General features: G+C 33.4%; 1 pseudogene; it reads left to right on the forward strand.

The window, feature by feature from the left end:
* The first annotated feature begins 2,300 nt into the window (after nt 1-2,300).
* LOC149552632 (AP-1 complex subunit mu-2-like) lies at nt 2,301-6,082 on the forward strand (annotated as a pseudogene).
* Nucleotides 6,083-6,456: the final 374 nt, after the last annotated feature.

Here is a 6,456-nt window from a genome sequence, read left to right on the forward strand (position 1 = left end):
TGTAGGAGATAATGAAGGTACAAGGGAAATCAATGCCTAATGGATACCTATTGAGCTATTTGATGATGAATCATGGCTATTGAAGCCATTAAATGTAATAAATTTCACAAAGTTGACAAAATGTAAGGGATTGCCAAGAATAGGCAAATTGGTACAAATAGGGAGTCAATATGATGTAAGGAGTCATTTGAAGTCCTAGGGTGTCCTAGGAAGAGTTATGGGTGGATGGTAGTGTTTACATGATGTAATAGGCTATTAAAGCCCCTAAATGATGTAAAATGCACTCAAAGTGCAAGATCTTGTAAAATTGCCAACATTGGCAACATAAGCCAACTTAGGCTTGAATGGGGTTAGTTAAGGTTATAGGTGTGTGAAGAGTGTTTTAAAAGTTCTTTTAGAGTCATTTAGGAATGAAATTATAGTTTTCATAAGTCTTTAGCTGAGACAAGGTCACAAAAGATAATCAAAGGTAATGATGTTAAAAAAGTTATAAAAACTGTCTATTTGCTGTCATAAGATAGTTAGAAAAGTAGTTAGCATCCAAGGGGGCTTTAGTTCAGTTTTATGAGTTAGTTAGATGGGAAAACATTTAGAAAATAAATTTCTTTATAAGACACAAGGGAAGAAGTTGAAGAGAGGTGTATGTAACAAGAAAATAAATAAATCAAAGAAATCTGCTATTCACTGTCACAGTGACAGTTTCCTAATTGCAAGATTCGACTTGGTAATCCAATAAAGTTCTTTATATTCAAGATTTATTGTTGTTGCTCCTTGAAAATATTTTCATGATTTGTTAACTCTTGTCAAGGACTTTGTAAGTTATTTTTTTAAAAAAAACTATCTTTGAAATCTCTGCTGTCACAGGGAACGTGACTGATTGCCACAATTTTGTAGTCATTAATGGAGACAAGCCTCTCCTACTTTCTGTGAATGGACTATAACTTGTGGGAGAGGAACTTAAGTGTATGAATATGTTGTTTTTATGATTTTAATGCAAGAGGATGCAAGTGACAGTGAACAAAGAAAAGAACAATAGGGTGACTGTTGTACCAAACAGTAAAGGTGCATTTGCAAGTTACCACATGGTGAATATGAGAAAATGGAGGTTGGAATGGATAAATGTGTATTGAAAAAAATTTAGGGAGTATTTTTAAAGGTGTTTGAGCCAATAGAAAGGTTTTATGAGTTGATTTAGGGTCTTTTCTAGGAAGCCCTAGGCTAGAAACCCTTAAAGGGAGGGTTTGATGAAAGGTGTCTATAAATGCATGGAGGGTCAAAAAAATTGTGGAATCCTATCATTTATTAGATGCCTTAAGACTATTTCAAGGTTTGGAGAGTTGGGTGTGTGTGCAAAGCATAGTTGCTTTGTTAGGCAAGGGCTAATTAGGCCTAATTGCTATAGTGATAGCCATAGAAAGGTGCAACCGTCATAGGTTGAGAAATTGATATTTGCAAGGTTTGAAGAAAACCATAAAGGGTATTTGAAAAGGTGACTAAGTCACTAGGTTGTTTGGGGAGTTAGAGAGAAAAGTGCAATTTGCTATAGGACAGGGCTACTAGACAGGCCTAGAAGGGCTAAAGTAGGCAATGGTGAAATATGGGTTGTTGGAAGCTGGTGAAGAGTTAAAGCATGGTAGATAGGCCATGATAAGATGGTCTAAGGTGTTAGGGTCAGTGAGAGATGCCAAAGTTGGATTTTGGTATGATGGAGGTGCTAGGTACACTAGGTGACCTAGAAGGAAATTGATACAATAAGAGATTGTGGTAACGAGGTAGGAAGTGAATTCGTGGGTATGGTGTGTGGAAGAGATCTACTAAGTCAGGGACTTCTTATTGATCCTTGAGTGGATTCCAAGATGTTGAATCCTCAAGTTGAATAGGGTTCCTTAAGGGGATATTAGAAGGCTCTGCATCAATGTAACTTCGAGTCCTTGATTTGAAGATTCTTTAGTTAGTTTGTGTCCACTTTCTTTAAAACTAGTAATAAAACCATTTTTAGAGGAATAAAATTCTTACATGGATCTATCGATAAGAACTCTTTTAAAACTATGGAAAGAACACAAGAAACTATAGTTTCTGTTGACTCATCTGTGCTATGTGCATCATGAAGTTAAAAATTGCAATGTTGTACAAAGAAGCTTCTCAGATATGGAATATTTACATAGAGGTATGCAAATTACTTAAAAGTTAAAGACGTTTAGGTGGCCGATATCACATAAATTGCATTGTCTCGTATGAATATATTCATTAAAATGTACCACCCTCTCTTATATCTTATCTCTTATAAGGCTGAATTGGCCATGTGTGAGGATGGTTTCAAGATATGTGTTTTGACAAGTTTTTTGATGGAACTACATGGACAAGGTGATCCCACATTACAAAATCCAGTACTCTATGACAATGGGGTGACTTACATGTTCATTCAACATAACAATATCTACCTTATGGCAGCATCAAGATAGAACTCTAATGTAGCTAGCTTACTATTATTTTTACATCGAGTTGTGGATGTAAGTTCAACAATCTACACTTCTCATTCATAATTTATTTCTTGTTTGAGGCTCTATTTTCAATTATTAAATGGAACACTACATTTAGGGAACTTACTGAACTTGTAGAGCTAGGGATTCTAGTGTATGCATATAATTCTTTTATTTGTAGGTATTGCATGCATATTTAGGTGTTATTGTAGTAATCAAGAGTTGTTAATGTTCCTCTTTGTTTTTTGCTATGATTAGTGTGTTGCAATAACTGATTCACATGTCAACTTTAGGTTCAGTTTTGGATTGTCATGTGTGTTATTTCTGCAGGTATTCAAGCAGTATTTTGAAGAGCTAGAAGAAGAGTCTTTGAGAGACAATTTTGTCGTTGTTGTGAGTGTACACATCTATTTTTAATCTGAGCCACAGAGGGTCAAGGGTTCAGAATTCCTTGTGATGAACTATTTGAGAATATTTTATCACGAACTTAAAATTTAAAATATGTGTATATCATTTCACCACTTTTATTTTCCATTGTGCAGTATGAACTACTAGATGAAATAATGGATTTCAGGTACCCTCAATATACAGAGGCAAAGATTCTTAGTGAATTCATCAAAATGGATGATTACAGGATGGAAATCACTCAGCGACCTCCAATGGCTATTACAAATGCAATTTCCTAGTGAAGTGAAGGAATACAATACAAAAAAAATGAGGTTGAAGGCTAATCCAGATTTAACTTTGTGATTTGCTTGAATATGGAAATTGATATTTAACTAATTTTGTGCTTTTAATTTGTTATTAAAGGTCTTTTTGGATGTAGTAGAAAGTGTAAATATTCTTGTGAGTAGCAATGGGAAAATAGTGTGATCTAATGTGGTTGGAGCGCTAAAGATGAGAGTGTACTTGAGGTAGTTTTTCCTACCCCATGCATAATATTATTATTGAGTTCTTTTAGAAATAAAACTAATAGACTACAGAGAGGAAACATGGAACTGTTTCCCATAATCTTTGCTAAGTTGAAACACTGTACACTCTAGCTAGGTTCATGGAGAACATTATAATGTTACTGCACACCTATTTTCTTAAATATGTACCCTACTTGTGGAACACCTTGAAATAGGAAAAACCCCATTTTCTAAGCTGAAAGGCCCATGTATGCTTATACATAGCTAAACGAATAGACATATATTATGAGAACGAGATTGGCACATGAGAGTTCAGATAATAAACATCTTGTGTTTATTTTTATGTGGTAGAATTATGAATTACCATCAGACAAAGAATCTACAAATTGTCCAACTTTTATAAGTACAAATATTATATTCATATTCATTGTTAAGATTTAATAAATAACAATTTTTTGGTCATGAGACAACCAACTTAATTGCTGGATACTTGCATTTCAACAGATTACATGCTTCAGCAAGAATAAAACAAATATAGAAGAATAATGAACTGTGGTGGATGATTGAATATAGTCCAATTTCTTGGAGAGTTTAGAGTGACAGATTAAAAGTCAAATTATAATGACCAAATGTTGAAGTTTAGATTATGCTACACTGGGTCCCATACCCAGACCAGGTCCAATTCGTACAGTTTGTAGGCCTTCCTTAGGTCTGTAATAGATGTATCTGGAATAATTTGGTCAAGACACCTGTGCCCTTGCCATATCAAGGTTGAAGTTGGATCCCCACAATCGATCTTGGAAATAAAACAGTATGAAAAATTACAAAAAAAGAATAAAATATTGATATGTATATATCTTTAGACATTTTATATAATTATTGAGTGTTAGAAGTAGTTTGACCACTAATGATTTCTTTTTTTTATACATATGCCATAAGTATTAAACCTTTATAACTTTTGATTTAATATTTGGCATTGAATTATTGATTGTGTTTCATGGTTAATTTAGCTTGTTTTGTTCAAAATGTGGTTATTTCTAATTTTTATTTATTTATAATGTACTTTTAGCATGACTGCTGAAATGTTACATAGCTAGCTGTTAATGACAAGTATATTTGATTCACTTTTTTTCAGCAAAATGCCAGAATGCAAACTTGGACTCAATGACAGGGTGCTACTAGAAGCTCAAGGCAAAGCGTCAAAGGGTAAAGCAATTGATTTGGATGACATCAAGTTTCATCAGTATGCAATCAAGCTCATTTTCTTATTCAATTACTTAAACTATCAATTTTATCTTATATTAAAGTGCTTGCAAATTCCTTTGATGTTGTACTTGGTCTTTTTTTTCCCTTGAAAAGGCATACGTTAATTTCTATTTCTTCTATCAGGTGCGTTCATCTTGCTCATTTTGAAAATGATAGAACTATATCCTTCATAACTCATGATGGGACTTTTGATCTTATGAACTATAGACTTAGCACACAGGTTTGTTCATATATTCAAGAGAATGCAGTTGTTGTCAAATCTTTGAAGTTCTGTTATGAAGGATATCCTTCTAAAGTAGGTTTCATATCATATGTTTTTATTACTTTGTAAGTAAATTCATTGATATGGGTTGAAGCTCAAGTAGAAAAGCATTCAAGAAGTCAGGTAGAATATTTGGTGAGAGCACACAGCCAATACAAAGATCACAAGTTTTAAATTATCTCTCTGGCTTATGTATGCCTATTTTAGATCTGATTTATCTACTGTTTAGATAGATCTTTCTAACGTGTTAGCTTCAGAGAATGGTTTAAGTATGACTGATATTTTTGTGTATTTGCTAATTTGTCTCATGGTTTTCTTTAACTTTGCAGTACGGCAACAAATGTTGAAATTGAATTGCCAGTACCAGCCGATGCATCTACACCTCATGTACGTACATCAATGGGTACTTTTGCATACTCCCTAGAGAGGGATGCTTTGCTTTGGAAAATAAAATCATTTCTTGGTGGTAAGGTATCTTGCAGCTTTCATTGGTTTTCTTGTTCAAAGATGGTTAATAGTACCATGGTTCTAGACCCTAATGTTTTATTTTCTTGATTGACTTATTATGTGGGTTTTGATTCATGAATACATATTGAGGGCTGAATTTAGCCTTTCTAGCATAACTACTAAAGAAGCAACCCCAAAAAAGTGGGCGCCTATTCATGTCAAATTTGAGATACCATATTTTACTATATCAAGAATTCAAGTCATTTCTTAACTTTAGTTTACAAATGTAGATTATTGCTTTTGCGAGTATCGTTAGCTCATTACCATGATTTATAATTTATCTAAAATTTGATTCATTTCAGGTCATTTTGGACTAACTCCATAAAAGCCATCATAGTGTTGGACCCTTTTGTGTGTTCACTTCTATATTTCTGATGAGAACAAGCTCATTGCTTATATTTATATTGGCCTCAGTGAAAATCATTATGCTTTTTAAATATTTAGCTCCACAAGTAAATTGATGCATTGAATAAATGGTTGAGAATTTACATTTTTTTCATTTAGATTTAGGCTGCTACTTTATAACAACTTTCTTTTGTTGCAATTCTTTACTGCGAGTCAGGTATCTGAAAATTATTGAAAAGAGTGGATATCAAGCATTGCCATGGGTGAGGTACATTACAATGGTAGGTGAATATGAACTAAGAATGATCTAGACTAGTGATAACTGAGAAGTTTTGTAAACAAGAGAGAATGTGGTATTTGATCATTCTAATGGCTTATTAAGTTGTTTTCGGTTTCTAAATGAAGGATCAAGTAGAAGAATATTATTTGACTATCCGCCTAACAGTTGTGTCTTGTTAAAAACCCATCACAAATTTGATTTTTCTATGTTCATCATTCTTTCTTTTATATATTCTAATTTCTTTGAACTGTAGTTTCTCGATCCCACCTAATTTACTCTTTAAGGGAAAAAAAAATCTTTGGAACAAACTTTGCTTCAGCACTGGGTGGGAGGATATAGAGATTAGTTATAGTCGATTGTTTCAACCACTGATCATTAGAATTGAGGTCAAACAATAACCTTCTC

The sequence above is a fragment of the Cupressus sempervirens genome, chromosome 6 (genome assembly GCF_028749045.1).
Source record: "Cupressus sempervirens isolate cs-2001-9-10 chromosome 6, ASM2874904v1, whole genome shotgun sequence".
Taxonomy (NCBI): domain Eukaryota; kingdom Viridiplantae; phylum Streptophyta; class Pinopsida; order Cupressales; family Cupressaceae; genus Cupressus; species Cupressus sempervirens.